Below are 16906 nucleotides of genomic sequence, written 5' to 3'. Positions count from 1 at the left end.
ATGTGGCTTTTTATTTTATAATATAATAACATACATTAACTTATTATTATGTTACTTTTTTTTTCTTTTTTTTTTAACTTTAGTTAATATATTATAAAATCATCCACTACCGTCCAACATCATATATATAATGGGATAATTTTACCATAAATACCCCCACTTAGTAAGCCATTAACAAATAAGCCCTTTACAAAATAAACTACTCACTTTTTAATTTACGCGATTAAGTCCTTTTATTTAATCGGACACCTAAACGAAAAAATTAAATCACGAAAATTTCACAGATATAAATTCACACAAAATAAACATAGAAAATAATTTTTAAATATTTTTCTGACTCAGATTCGTGGTCCCGAAATGACCGTTCCGATTAGGATCTAAATCGGGCTGTTACATGGGTTTTAAAGAACACAAAGCAACAATCACAGAAATGTAAAAATTATCAAAAACAAACAAAAATTCATACCTTAATCAAGCTCAACAATGGCCGAAACTTTGAAAACCTTATTCTTTCTCTTTTCTTTTAACATTCGGCTATCCCAAAATCCACATGCATGGCTTTTAATCATTTTATGTTTTATACAATATAATTTAATAATTATTTTACAATAATATCCTTTATAATATAATAACTAACATATATATATCAAGGTTACAACCGTCCACCACTAACCCCAATGGCATTATTGCAACATAAGTACTTCATAAAATAAAGACAACATCAATTTGGCCCTTTTACAATTAACCACCAAGTCTTCACTTTACACGATTAATCCCTTTTTCAATATTCAGTGCGAAAACAGACAAATTAAATCACAAAAATTTCACAAATGCAATTTCATTCATCATGGACACAAAAAATAATATTAAAATATTTTTCGGACTTAGATTTGTGGTCCTGAAACCACTATTTTGACTAGGTTCTAACCAGGTTGTTACAATTGTGGTACCAAAACTACTATTTTTTGACACCACTAAAAAATAGGTTGTTACAGGTAACTTTGTTGTGAAGTATTTTATTGAACTTCGTTGATATTTCAGAGCCCCACTTCATGGATTGGTGAGTTCCTTATTGTGATGAGAACAAGATTAGGCAGACTTTCTGTAACACCCATAACCCATATCCATTGTCGAAACAAAGATACAGAGCATTACAGGAGTTTATAGGACAAATACAATTAATTCATGTCTTTTACTATTTAAATCTGAAAAAAATCATAATTCAATCATGTTATCCTTTAAATGGACCCTCGAGGTCCTATTTATCCATTAGAAACAAGTCAGGACTAAATCAGGAACCCAAAGAATTTTTCTCAAAATTTCAATTTTTTTCTTAGATGCAAGGGACACACGCCCGTGTGGTCAGGCCGTGTGACTCACATAGCCAGGTGACATGCCTGTGTCTTAGGCCATGTGGGCATTCGATGTGAGGCACACGACCGTGTCTCAGCCCGTGTTCAAATTAGGGTAGCTACTGAAATGGGTCACACGGCCAGCCACAAGCCCGTGTGCTAGGCCGTGTAGACAATTTAATTTTCAAAAATAAGTTCAAGATTCACATGGCCAAGACACACACCCGTGTGTTGGGCTGTGTGTTTCACATGACTGAGACACACGCTTGTGTCTCTGCTCGTGTGACCAATTCTGAGCATTCTGTTTCTTAATTTTTAAGATGCAGGGGACACACGACCAAACACATGCTTGTGCGTATGGCCATGTGTCACACATGGTTGAGACACACGTCCATGTGTCTACTCATGTGGACAAAATAAGGTAATTTCCAAGCCTTATTTCTCACCCAAAATTTTCCTTATACCTAGTGATACGTGATATTCGCGATAGGTTTTAAAAAGTTTATAATTAATCGTTCTTGAAACTAACTATTATCACAATGAAGGCAAGTGTACCTATCAAACAGTAGTATAGCTTTAGCAAGACCGGATTGTCGAACCCAAATGAACCAAGTGTACTAGCAATTACTTTCTTTTTATTATCTAGCTTAAAAATTAAGGGGTTTTTTTTATCTAAACTAATTAACTAAAGTAAGGTTGCACAGAGAGAAATTTGGGAAAAAGCTTTTGGGAAAACTCAATTGATGAAGACAATACCCAAGGAAAAATCCACCTAGACTTCACTTGTTATTTGACTATGAATCAGACGATTTATTCATTTGACTTGATCCGTAGAAATCCTTAAGTTATATTATTATCTCTCTCGAGACTAATAATGTCTAACCCTAGGTTGATTAATTGAAATCTCTTTCTAATTAACACCCTAGTGTTGCATTAACTCTATCTATGGACTCCCTTATTAGGTTTCACCCTAATCTGGCAAAATCTTGTCACCCTATCTCTAGGCATGCAATCAACTCTGCTTAATTATGACAAATTTACACTTAGACAGGGACTTTTGCTCCTCTGAATAAGTGCATAAACTTGAATCAATATCCTAGAATATTAAAACAAGAATTAAGAACACATAATTAAGAACAAGTCAAATATTTATCATATAATTCAGATAATAATAATAAGATCTGTCTTAGGTTTCATTCCCCATAGGTATTTAGGGGTTTTAGTTCATAATTATGAAAGAAAACATCTCAAAAGAATGAAGATAACAAAACATAAAGAAAACCCAAAACTCCTGAAGAAAATTGAAGGGAGATCTTTAGTCTTGACGATGAATCCGGCTTCTGAGATGGATTAATCGGCTTTCCTTGATCAATTCCTTGCCTCCTACTCCATGTCCTTTCCTAAGTTCCTCCTCAAGTGTTTAAATAGGCTTAAGAATGCCTAAGAGCCCTCAAAAGTGGCCTTTTCCGAATAGAACTATATTTGGGATCGACAGGAACAAGCCCGTGTGCGATTGCTTCAAACCGTGGTCAAGGCTGTTAAATAGGCACGGGCGTGTGGTCTACCCGTGTAAGTCGTGCTTCGATCCTACCAAATGACACAGCCGTGTGACTTACCCGTGTGAGGAAGTCCAAGCCGTGTTGATTTCCCATGTTGGCCCGTTTTCTTCATTTTTGGCTCGTTTCTCGCTCTTTTTACTCTCCTATGCTCACCTAAGTATAAAACATGAAATTAAAGGATTAGGAGCATCAAATTCTCCAAATCTAAGGAGAAACCATCTATAAATGTGCTAAGCATGGGATAAAAATATGTATACATGACGGTTTATCAAATACCCCCACACTTAAGCGTTTGCTTGTCCTCAAGCAAGATCCTCAACTCACAATCAAAATAAATTCTTCTCAACTTATAAACCCTATCGATAATACCTCAAAATAAACCATAAGTAATCATACATTGAGAATTCATCTAGAAGAACATTAAAGTTTCAAACATTCCAAGTTGAGCATTTTATCACGAAAACATAAGTGTCTCCCCTCATTTAAGTGATTACCCTTGATTCAAGATATCACAAAGTTTAACATCCTCACTAAAGATTCACTCAAATAACTCGAGGTGTTTAAGGACAATAAATGAAGCACTCATTAGTCAATATGAAAGTTATTACCATAGGTTTGTATGAAAATCAAATCTCCACCACTATATATTGAGATGATACGTCAATCAAAAGGTTTTTAGAGGGTTGTACCGTGGCTTTGGTTAGGGGGTGTGGTTACAAGCTGAAAGAAAAGGTTAGAATCGAGATTGAATTGAAAAAATACCTAGCTAGAGAAATAACTAGTCATCAGTTGAATAGAAGTGAGCTTCTTCTCAAAATATGAAATTAACACTTTAAGCTCAAAAACGACGAAATACTATTAATATATATGTATGTATTGTATTTTTTTAAAAAAAAACAAGTCAGACAAAGTATCAAGGAAAAAAATAGCTAAGCAATTTATTCAAATCAAATCTTGACAAAAATAGGGATCAAATTAATTTAGGGGATTTCAACAATAATGGGTTATAGGTTAATATTGAGGGTAAATCAATGGATGGTTTGTTAGGCTCAAAGGGGTTCACTAAGGGTTAATTATGAAGGTAGGCTTTTGTGGCGTGAGTAGGTCAAACCTATATGTCTTTATCATCTCGACATATCAAATCAAAGATGTGGTCTTGACATGCATAATCAGGCAAGTTCTAGAATAACAAATCAATACTGACACACTCATAATAAAAGTGAGCATGAAAGAAATAAAATATGCTCTAAAGGCTCAAGATCTCACAAAAATTATGGCTTTTTGATGTTAAACCTGTGAATTTTAACTCAAGATAATACCTACTTAAGGAAACAACAAAAAAAATTTAATTCTTAAAAATCAACTCTTCATGCTTGATTCTCTAATTCCTTCAAGTTTAAACCATCAATGCATGAATGCCTATGTTTTAATTCAAGACATATCAATATCAATCATAAATTAATCAAAATTCATTCTAATAATGATATGAGAAGATTATTTGAGAATAGGACAAAATTCAGGGATTTTTCTAATAATGATATAAAAGACCCCCCCACACTTAAGATGTACATTGCCCTCAATAGACCAAGATAGATATACTGAAAAATATAGATATATAATCATAAGATAGGGAGAGAAGTGAAACTTCCTGAATGACGAATAAGTTCCTTGAATTGGAGTTATGGAGAATAATCGGCCAAGGCAATGATGAGATTGGAGGAGGATACTCTGGTGGTGGTAAAGGTTCGTTAGTCCACAAGTCCTGCGCTGGTAGCTATGGTCGTGGTCGAGCAGGACATGGCAGTCGTGGAGAACCTTTTCCAGTGGAGTTTTTTGTAACACCCCGTACCTGAGACCGTTGCCGGAGTTGAACACGAGGTGCTAACAGACTTAGATATCTCCTTGTACAGGGCTTCAATACTTATTCTGTTTGTTTATAAAGAAACTAGACTCAAAAAGGAATCTGTACATATAGGGCATGACTTCTAATTATCTCTGGTTAATTTATAGTGAATTTCCAAAGTCGGAACAGGGGATCCAGAAATAGCTCTAGCCCTGTTTCACGAAAACTTAAGCATCTCATAAAATACGGCTCATATGATCGTTTCGTTACTTTCATATGAAAATAGATTCATCAAGCTTCGATTACATAATTTATTCACTATTTAATTCCATTCCTACTATTTTTAGTGATTTTCAAATCCACACCACCTTCTTTGTCAAGATCTGCTTTTAAGGTAAACTTTACCTATTTCATGGTTTTCCATGAATCAACTAGAATTTGTCATACAAAGCACCAAAATGATCATGATTAACCATTCCAATGGCTAATCGTTACCAAACATTTCCATACCTCTCAATGAACAACATACAAAACGATTATAATGCTATGCTCAAAGTATATATAAGCCATTTTCGCATGGCTTTCCAAATTTATACAAAACCAAAGGGTACATGACCAACAACAAAAGGGTAGTCCTATACATGCCATTTTCGAGTTCAACCAAAAGTGTACCAAAAGGGCTTTGATAGTGTGGATGACTTGACTTGACAATCCCGAGTCCGATAGGTGATTTAACCAAAATCTATAAAACAGAGATTCAAAGAACGGAGTAAGCATTTAATGCTTAGTAAGTTTTGAGCAATGAAATTAGGCACAATCAAGTATAGCATTCATATAACTAAATGGATAATTTCATATACACATATTCTCAAAAATCAGTCCTACTTACATTTCCAACCCTTATATTCACACATAAGGGATCAACTTAACCAAAGGCCTAAGCTCATTAATTGTCCGAGCGAATAATATTTAAAAGGAATCAACTACTCCAATGCATATACTGAAACGTACCTTATCGTTGGGATTTTACGAGCGTATTAATTGAAATTATTACAGCAAGATCGCTCATTCCCAAACCAAGTACCTTCGAAATTTAGCTGGTTATAGTAACTCGCACAAATGCCTTCGGGACTTAGCCCGGTTATAGTAACTCGCACAAATGCCTTCGGGACTTAGCCCGGATATAGTAACTCGTACAAATGCCTTCGGGCTTAGCCCGGGATTAGTCACTAGCACAAATGCCTTCGGGACTTAGCCCGGTTATCATCCGAATATCCATGCACATATCAATAAATCATGACACATCTATATTTCATTTTCATAACTAGAATTCAAACACAAGTCACTTATCAAGCATTATCATTTTCGGCTCAATAGTTACATACAAAGAGCATGATTTTGATTTACTTAAAACATGATCTAATCAAATCATAATCTAAGATCCATTACTCAAAAACTTACCTCGGATGTTGTCGAACGATTTCAAGCGGCTATTCGATCACTTTTTCCTTTCCTTATCCAACTTTGGTCCTCTAAGCTCTTGAGCTAATTCAAACAAATTTAACTTATTAAAGTCTCATTATGCTAGCTTATGGCGAATATGACAAGGAGTTTGATAGGTCATATGGCCACCTTTAGCTCAAATACAAAATGGTCATACGCATTTTTAATCACATTGAGCAATTTAATACAATTAATCTAACATTTCCTCATGTGCACCTTTATGACCGAATACACACATCATTAACCTAATATCAATTAACTAAGCACTTTAACAAATTCTCCTTGAGCCGATTATCTAAGTCAAGATAGATTCATCATTATGCTCGCTTATAACCGAATACATGCAACACCAATCTATCTCATGTGGCTGAATATGCATGTCTATGTTGAGGCCAATTATATGCTTAATACTTCCTACAAATATGGTTACTTGTATTGACTACATACCATTTTGTTTCAAGTTCAAAACTCGGCTAATACACATATATACACTAGTAATCAAATACTAACATTTGCACTTCACCTTACTACCATTTTTCATCCAAATAACATGAATCAACAACCATATTTCTCTTCTACTTCCTACCATGGCCGAATGTATCAAGACACCATACCATTTCAATTTTGGTCATGGGTTAAACAAAGAACTTAATGTCTAACTCAAAAATGCTAAAAAGAAAATCCAAGAGTCATCAATCCACCATCACATGTATCATTACAAAGCTTCACATTTAGCATGCAAATGACATCAACACAAATCCACCTTAGCCGAAACTTAACTCATCTTCATGCTTCATCACCACAACATCAAACACCAACCAAGAAGACAACACCCATGGCCGAATATCATCTCCATCACATAGCAAAGATTTAAACCATGGGCTAGGTAGAACTCAAGCTAACAACTAAAAACATGCATGAATCTCATGGAACAACATCAAACATACCTCCTCCTAAACACCAACCAACCGAACATGAAGCAAGAAAATCCTCTTCTTCTTCCTTCCTCAAGTCACGGCAATGGAGGAGTAGCTTAGCTCATTTTTTTTCTTTTTCTTTCTCCTCCTACTAACCACTATTATTTTATTACCCATGCTCCTTATTTTATCATTCCTCCCATAAAACACTAACATAACATGTTTATGACATGTTTTACCCATCACATTTTGTCCACCCTCATTGTCATGGTCGGCCACTACCAATTAAGTGGGGAAATTGACATGCAAGTCCACCCTTTTTAATTACATGCACTAATAGATCCTTATAGATTAACCTATCACATTTCACAAGTGTCACACATAAGTCCTATTAACTAAATTCACATGCAATTAACTAAATCGAAGCTTAAAACTTTCACACATTCATATTCACATATTTTAGACAATTATCATATTCAAATAATTTGGTGATTCGGTTTAGCGGTCCCGAAACTGCTTTCCGACTAGAGTCACTTTAGGGCTGTCACATTTTTAGTTCCTAAGTGATGATGAGCTTTGGAGCTCTCTATAATTGTGAAAAAATCAAGAACTCTTTAGGAAGTATAAGGAAGCATAATTACTTGTAATGAAATAGCCGAAACGATAAATAATTCAATAAAAATTATAAAACCTAAAATTGAAATGATATTAAAGGAAAATAAAATAAAAAGTACTTGAAGAAGATAAATAAAGATAAAAGTGGAAATAAAAATAAAAAAATAAAAAGTCTTTAAAAATCGTCATCGTCGGATGGTTTGCGAGGTGGTGGTGGCGATGAGATGTGAAGGTGCTAACAAATATGATGAAGAGTAGCATCAATGCGATCAAAGCGCTGAAAACATTGATGCTTAAATCGAGTAAGGCGCTTAGAGATGTCAGAGTATGAAGCCGCCGCTTGAACTGGACAATGGATGGGTGGTGGCTGAGATGGTGGGTCCTCATGACATGGAGGTACATCATCAGTAATGTCCTCTGGGTCCTCCTCATCGGTGGAATGAACGAGGCGGTACTGAGGAGGGTAGGTTCCATGTCATTTTTTGATCATCCTCATATGTAGCATACTCGAGATGCCCTGTGGGGACATCTGGCCGATGAGAGTGAGGGAGGATGATTGTGCCGCTGTGTTGAAGAGCCTGAAGTGTCGAGCCAATCGAATCACATAGGGGCCAATAGAGATGACTCCCTTCCTATGCCACTCTGTTTGATAGTGAATGGCGAGGGCAATGAAATACGCGAGGTCGAAGATATGCCCATTCGCCATACTCCATAGAAAGTAAGCATCGTGAGTGTTGACGATGCCAGTGCTCTCTTGTCTCCCTATCAAAGTGTGGGCCAAGAGGGTGTGTAGGTACCTCAAGAATGGAGGGAGAGCCGATGCCTTGGAGCGGCCAGGGTAGTAGGTGGCCGAGGCAGGGACAAGGTCCTTCCAGCATTTGGATGGTGAATAGTGGATGTGACGATGAAGGGTGTCGAGTTTGTTGTTGTCCATGAACTCTTCCGTATACAGCCCTAGTACAATTCCGAACTCCGGTACGCTCAATTTGCGCACTAAACAACAAAGGCAGAACTGGACTGTTCCAGGATCATCAAACTCTGCCATAACGGTTTGGAAGTGAAAAGTCAAACAGAGTTCCAGTGTGAGCTCGAGGTACGTCGACTCGATGATCCTAAAGAAGAGCTCCCATGGATCAATCAACAGAAGGGCTCTGACCGCGTCAGCTAGTTGGACTTGATCAAGTGCGGCCCAGTCAATATAGTGGCTATGCAAACGCTATGGATGACTACAACCAAGGTTGGTCGGGTAGCTATTCAGCATATGGTTCGTATCCCCATATCGTTATCCGCGGTAGGACCCGAGGATGACGCTGCTCTTTTCCTTTTCTTGGAAGCGGGGACGGCGGTCTTCTTACCATGTGAGGTTGACATTGTATACCTACAATGCAAAGTCGAAGTTATAGACTCCCCAAGAATAGTGTGGAAAAGAATGCAAGTGTGCTTAAAACTGAATAAGAATACTTCATGGGGCTCTCGTACTAGATGAAAAATATACTAAAACAACCAAAGTAGATATATCAGGTCATTATTATGAATATGACTATGAGAATAATGTTAACGAAAATATCTAGTGAATGAATGCATATGGGTTTGATAATATGAAATATGGTGTGGGTAAGCATGAAATCCATGGAGACATAATAAAAAATGATGAATGTAGCATAATGTACTGACTAAATTGGAAAATTTCTAACAAAGAGCATAAGTATTATTATAACTATGAATATTTACTCAAAATAATCAAATAAAACAAAAAAAATCATGAAATAAGTAAAATATTTGAAGAGAATAGAGAGAAAGTAGTAAACAAGTGCAAGAGGGAAAAGCTTGGGTCGTCGAGGGTGGTGTTGTAGTCGGTGCACAGGTGTGGCAGGGAGGGCGTGTGAAGAAGTTGCGACAGCTAAGGTTAGGGATTCTGGGGAAGGGATGAGAACAGTGAGGGGTTTATATAGATTTTGGGGCACACGGCCATAGGGCACGCCTGTGTGCCCTAATTTTAGCCCGTGTGTTTCGCGATTTTTAAATTTAGGCACATCTGAAATTCATCACACGCTCGTGCTCTTTGGGCATGTTGGTGCACACGGCCGTGTTGCACTGTCGTGTCCTACTTCGTTTGTTTCTCCCACGCCCGTGTTTAAATATGCACACCCGTGTTGTTTTATCAGTCTCGAACACGGGTGGTGGGCACGGGCGTTTTCTCAGTCTCAACCACGGTTTATAGACACGAGCGTGTTGCACGCCCATGCTGTTTTGACAGACTCGCCCACGGCCATGTCGGACGGCCGTGGCAACTTATCGCATCTCGTGTTGGGAAAAGATTTTGCCCTGTTTCCACATGGCCGTACCTCACGGCTGTGTTTCCTTTCGTGGTGTGAGCATGGCCTAAGGTACGCCCGTGTGCCTGGCCGTGTGGATTAGAAAACCTGTGTTTCAAGGACTCAGTTAGTGGTTAGATGTTAAAAACTAAAATTTTAAAGAAAATCAATATTGTTAGTGCTCGGGTTGCCTCCCGAGAAGTGCTTATTTATAGTCTAAGCTCGACTTACCTCTCTTGTTGCGTGGTCATGGTGGTTTGAGGAGTTTACACTTCTCATCCCTACTATCAGTTTTATCAATATAAGGTTTAAGATGAGTACTATTTACCTTGAACATGCCAAATTTGGGATGAATTACCTTGACTATACCATATGGAAAAATATTGAGTACTGTGAGAGGAATTTTTCCATTAGATTTAGAAGTGGCAATACGAGGATCTATTGCATGCAGTAGTACTTTGTCTCCAACCTTAAGTTGATTTGGTGGAATATTGAGCTCGTCAATGTGTGGTTTTGGTTTATGTGTCCACCATTCATCTAGTTCCTCAACTCGTAGCCTTCGTTCTTCATAGATAGGTCCTTTGTTGTTGCTTTAACACGGTTCACGTGCACTCTTCGATTCTTTTTTCTGCACAGAGGGTTTCACCAAACGATTAGTACTAGTAGTATGATTTATGCAATCACCCTCGATTTTTGAAGTGTTACTCGAATTACAAGCTTGAAGAGTGATTGTTTCATCACCTACACGAAGTGTGAGTTCACCCGCACCAACATCAATTATCGTTCTAGCAGTTGCTAAAAAGGGCCTCCCTAAAATTAAAGGCACGTTACTATCCTCCTCTATGTCTAGAATAACGAAATCAATTAAGAATATAAATTTGTCAATTTTAACGGGTACATCTTCAATAATACCCCTAAGAAATCTGATTATTTTATTGGCTAATTGAATACTCATCCTAGTTTGTTTGGGTTTCCCAAGACCTAGTTCCTTAAACATTTTGTAAGGCATGACATTGATGCTAGCCCCTAAATCAGCCAAAGCAGTATTAACATCTAAGCTACTAATTAAATAGGGAATCGTAAAACTCCCTAGATCTTTTAATTTGTTGGCTAGCTTATTTTGTAGTATGGCTAAGCAAAACGCATTTAGCTCCACATACGACGCCTCATCCAACTTCCGTTTATTTTTTAAAAGCTCCTTTAAGAATTTGACTACGTTTGGCATCTGCGAAAGAGCTTCAATAAACGGTAAGTTAATATGTAATTTCTTTAATAATTTAAGGAATTTACCGAATTGTTTGTCTGTACGGTCTTTCCTTGTCGCATTGGGGTATGGCACACGAGGTTTGTACTCTTTACTTATCGGTGTTTGTTCACTATAGTCTACCTCACCTTTTCTTTTACTTACCACGATTCTTTGCCTTGGTTCTGGTTCATGTTCAACTAACCCTTCCTTGTATTGGATGGTAATTGCGTTGAGTTGTTACCTTGGGGTAGATTCAGTGTTACTCGGCAGGCTACCTTGTGGTCGTTCAAATATTAATTTGGCGAGTTTTCCTATCTGAGTTTTGAGCCCTTGGATCGATGCTTGTTGATTCTTAAGTGCTCTCTCAGTATTCTAAAAACGAGTTTCTCACACCGAGATGAATTTTATTAGCATCTCCTCAAGGTTCGGCTTTTTCTCTTGTTGGTAGGGTGGTTGTTGGAAGCCTGGAGGTGGTGGTCTCTGATTCCCTTGGCCTCCCCATGAGAACTTTGGGTGGTTCCTCCAACCTACATTGTAAGTGTTACTATAAGGATTAATTTGAGATCGAGGATTATTACCCATGTAATTTAACTGCTCGTTCTCCAAGTTGTGCCCATAGGGTGGGTATTCTGAATTGCTTGATCCACCTCCACTTCCTTCGCACTGCATTACTGGGTGAACATGTGAAGAACCAAGAAAATCATCAATTTTTTATTCAAAATTTCTACCTGATAAGAGAGCATGGTGACCGAATCGACGTTAAAAACTTCGGCTATTTTCGTTGGCTTTGTCCTCATGACTTGCCACTGATAATTATTCAGTGGCATCTCTTCTATAAATTCATAAGCATCCTCAGGTGTCTTATTATTGATAGTTCCACCAGCAGCTGCGTCAATCATCTGTCTAGTCGAAGGATTCAAGCCATTATGAAATGTTTGAACCTGTAGCTAGAGTGGTAACCCATGGTAAGGGCATCTTCTCAAAAGGTCCTTGTATCTCTCCCATGCATCGTAGAGTGTTTCTAAATCCAACTACACAAAAGAAGAGATATCATTACGTAATTTAGCGGTTTTAGATGGCAAAAAATATTTTAATAAAAGCTTTTTGGTCATTTGTTCCCAAGTAGTGATTGACCCTCGTGGTAACGAGTTCAACCACTGTTTAGCTTTGTTCCTCAATGAAAAGGGAAATAATCAAAGACGAATGGCATCATCAGAAACACCATTGATTTTAAATATGTCACAAAGTTCCAGAAAATTTGCCAAGTGAGCATTGGGATCCTCGTTCTGCAAACCATCAAACTGAACAAATAGTTGTATCATTTGATTTTTGATAGGTTTCAGTTCAAAATTATTTGCAGCGACAGCAAGCCTAACTATGCTTGATTAAGTTCCTGTTAAAGAAGGTTTAGCATAATCATACATAGTACGCAGAGTCGCAGGAGGTAGCGGATTTTCCTGATTTTTAGCCATCTCCTTGGTTCTGGTTGAAGTATCGTCCTCTTGCTCTTCCTCTGTGTATCTTAAGCTTCGCCTTATTTCTCTTCAGTTTCTGTGAACTATGCGATCGATCTCACTATCAAACAGTAATGGTCCCGACGGGTTTCTTCTAGTTATACACTATAAAAACCTGTCAGGATCGAATAAAAGAAAAATTAGAAAAGAAAATAAAAATTTAAATTACAAATAAAGAAAAATGGCTAAAGTAATAAAAATCGAGAATTCCTGATATCTTACTTCCTCGGCACCGGCGCCAAAAACTTGATATGTGATATTCGTGACAGGTTTTAAAAAATTTATAATTAATCGTTCTTGAAACTAACTATTATCACGATGAAGGCAAGTGTACCTGTCGAACAGTAGTATAGCTTTAGCAAGACCAGATTGTCGAAACCAAAAGAACAAAGAGTACTAGTAATTACTTTCTTTTTATTATCTAGCCTAAAAATTAAGGGATTTATTTATCTAAACTAATTAACTAAACTAAGGGTGCACAGAGAGAAAATTGGGAAAAAGCTTTTGGGAAAACTCGATTCATGAAGACAATACCCAAGGAAAAATCCACCTAGGCTTCACTTGTTATTTGACTCTGAATTAGATGAATTATTCATTTGACTTGATCCGTAGAAATCCCTAAGTTATATTATTATCTCTCTCGTGACTAATAACGTCTAACCCTAGGTTGATTAATTGAAATCTCTTTCTAATTAACACCCTAGTGTTGCATTAACTCGATCTATGGACTCCCTTATTAGGTTTCACCCTAGTCCGAAAAAATCTTGTCACCCTATCTCTAGGCGTGCAATCAACTCCACTTAATTATGACAGGTTTAATCTTAGACAGAGACTTTTTCTCCTCTGAATAAGTGCATAAATTTGAATCAATATCCTAGAATATTAAAACAAGAATTAAGAACACCTAATTAAGAACAAGTCAAATATTTATCATACAATTCAGATAATAATAACAAGATCCGTCTTAGGTTTCATTCCCCTTAGGTATTTAGGGGTTTTAGTTCATAATTATGAAAGAAAGCATCTCAAAAGAATGAAGATAACAAAACATAAAGAAAACCCAAAACTCCTGAAGAAAATTGAAGGGAGATCTTCAGTCTTGACAATGAATCCGGCTTCTGATATGGATTAATCGACTTTCCTTGAGTAATTCCTTGTCTTCTACTCCGTGTCCTCTCCTAAGTACCTCATTAGGTGTTTAAATAGGCTTAAGAATGCCTAAGAGCCCTCAAAAGTGGCCTTTTCCAAATAGGACTATACTTGGGCTCAACAAGGACACGCCCATGTGTGATTACTTCAGACCGTGGTCAAGGTGTTAAATAGGCACGGGCGTGTGGTCTACTCGTGTAAGTCGTGCTTCGATCCTGCCAAATGGACACGGCCGTGTGGCTTACCCGTGTGAAGAAGTCCAGGTCGTGTTCATTTCCCATGTTGGCCCATTTTCTCCGTTTTTGGCTCGTTTCTCACTCTTTTTACTCTTCTATGCTCACTTGAGTATAAACATGAAATTAAAGGATTAGGAGCATCGAATTCACAAAATCTAAGGAAAAATCATCCATAAATGTGCTAAGGATGGGATAAAAATATGTATAAATTACGGTTTATCACCTACATTAATACTTACATACGTATACCAACCAATTTAAGATGTTAAACCCAAGTCAACATTAACATTATAATTGATATATCATCACATGTATTCAAACTTACCTTTTTAAAGACATATATGATTACTATAATTCAATCTAACCACACCAAGCAAACATATATTAACCATATTATAACCTCAAGTATATATTCACTAAATATACTATTACTAGCCATTCCAATGGCTAGATTACAAGAAACCATTTACATGCATATATTGGCTAAGTTAGCCTATACATGCCATTATACCAAAATAAGTTTTCTATTTATACCAAAACGTGTTGAAGGATAGTGTGATGATGCTCCTACTAATTCCAACCTTTACAAGCTTCCAAGTACCATAAAACAGAGAAAAAAAAATCGAGTAAGCATTTCAAATGCTTAGTAAGTTTGTATAACAATAATTTAACTTACCAATCATGTACATTCAAAATATGTAACACCCCAAACCCGGCCTAAACGTTATGGCTGAATCTGGGGTGTTACATCGAAGTGTTTTTCTAAAATTGATCTTTTTGGTAAAAAATTGTCACTAAATCTAAATCATTTTATTATTATTTAACAAAAGTTCTCGTCAAAACATTTACCAATTTGTTTGCCTTTGGTATATTACTTAAATTTAAACCGCGAAAGTATTTTGAAAATTTTGTTATTGAAAGCTTGTGTTCTTTAGAAAACCGTGACTATTTTAAAAACTCGTGTTTTCCTAGACTGGCAGATTAATATAAGAAATCAAGATCCCAATTAAAACTTAAACTCACAACCGGCCTTATTACATAAATTAAAACCCAAAACGAAATCTAATAGCTAATAGAAGAAACAGAAGCAGTAGTGTGGCCATCTCTGAGTCCCTCGCAGCACCGATCTACTTAAGGATTAACTGAACAGTTAAAAACATGGGTGAGTTTACAAAAAACTCAGTGTGTAATCCCAATAACAAGCAAACAATGAATAACATAGTCTGGGCTTAAGCCCTATTCAGTATCAGTATAGCCTGGGCCTAAGCCCTATTCAGTAGTAGTGTGGGCCTAAGCCCAATGCAGTAACAATACAGTACAGTGTAATGCAATTATGCATCCCACCTAAATCCAACCAGCACACCACCTGTACCAACCAACACACCATGTGAGGATATAAATTGACCCATCTAGCCAGCACACCAATATCACAGCAAAGCTGTCAGTAATAATAATGCAGCATAGCTGCCAGAAACAATAAATGTGGCAAAGCCACCAGTATCTGTAATTGTGGCATAGCCACTAGTAACAGTGAATGTGACATAGTCACCAGTACAGAACTTCCTCTATATCAAAATCCCAACCCCATGCAGTATGTTGTGTCATAAATATTATGTGTATGCAAAGTCATACTCAGTACAATCATATATGTAAATCATAAGCACATCAGTCATACGGAACATAAGGGCATAATCGTCATTTTACCATACAGAGGTATTACAGTCATTTTACCCTACAGGGGCATTATGGTCATTTTACTCTATAGGGGTATTACGGTCATATTACTCTACAGGGGCATTACGGTCATTTTACTCTACAGGGGCATTACCGTCATTTTACCCTAAAGGGGTATTACGATCATTTTACCTATTTTAGGGTTTCAACTCAGATAACGACCTCTTTGAAGGTCTACAGTCGCTTTGAGCGGCATCGATAACCTAAACGATCATAATGATGTAAATGGGCCGAAGGCCCATTACTCAGCCCAAATGGGCCCACACGCTCGTGTGGCCCATTTAGCCCAAATTTTGTAACACCCCAAAACCCGAGACCATCGCCGGTGTCGGACCCGAGGGTTAACAAACCAAGTTCACATGTTTTTGCCCACCAATTTGACATTTCCAGTCAGGCTGGAAAACTGCGTCACTGTCGCCTTAAAAATCATATCTCGAGTTTCAAAACTCGGAAACTGGTTTCGTAAATTTTCCCTGAATTTAGACTCATATATCCATCCATGGATTTATTTCTAGGATTTTTGGTCGGGCCAATTGGTACAGTTTATTAGTTAAAGTTACCCCTGTTACAGGGATCGACTGCTCCGACCTTCGCGCGGTATAACTTGAATATCTCTCTGTACAGGGCTTTAATTCTGGTGTCGTTTGTTTCTAATGAAACTAGACTCAAAATGGAATCTGTACATATAAGATATATCTCCTAATTCTTTTGGATAATTTATAGTGAATTTTTAAAGTTGCGACAGGGAACCCAGAAACCATTCTGGCCCTGTCTCACAATGGCTTTAATATCTCTTAACCTGTAACTCCTATGACCGTTTCATTTCTTCCATATGAAAATAGACTCATCAAGGTTCATTTACATAGCTTATTCACTATCTAATTCCATTCCTATGAATTTTGGTGATTTTTCACATTCACGCC

General features: G+C 37.1%; 1 non-coding gene across 1 annotated transcript; it reads left to right on the top strand.

The window, feature by feature from the left end:
- The first annotated feature begins 12307 nt into the window (after window positions 1–12307).
- LOC128285846 (small nucleolar RNA R71) lies at window positions 12308–12414 on the top strand. Its single transcript, XR_008276394.1, has one exon. It is a non-coding gene; the product is annotated as a small nucleolar RNA R71 (small nucleolar RNA).
- The last annotated feature ends 4492 nt before the right edge of the window (window positions 12415–16906 follow it).

This window comes from Gossypium arboreum, chromosome 12, assembly GCF_025698485.1.
Source record: "Gossypium arboreum isolate Shixiya-1 chromosome 12, ASM2569848v2, whole genome shotgun sequence".
NCBI classification, from domain to species: Eukaryota; Viridiplantae; Streptophyta; class Magnoliopsida; order Malvales; family Malvaceae; genus Gossypium; species Gossypium arboreum.
The sequence above is the reverse complement of the archived record's forward strand: the minus strand, read 5'-3'. Positions and strand labels throughout refer to the sequence as shown.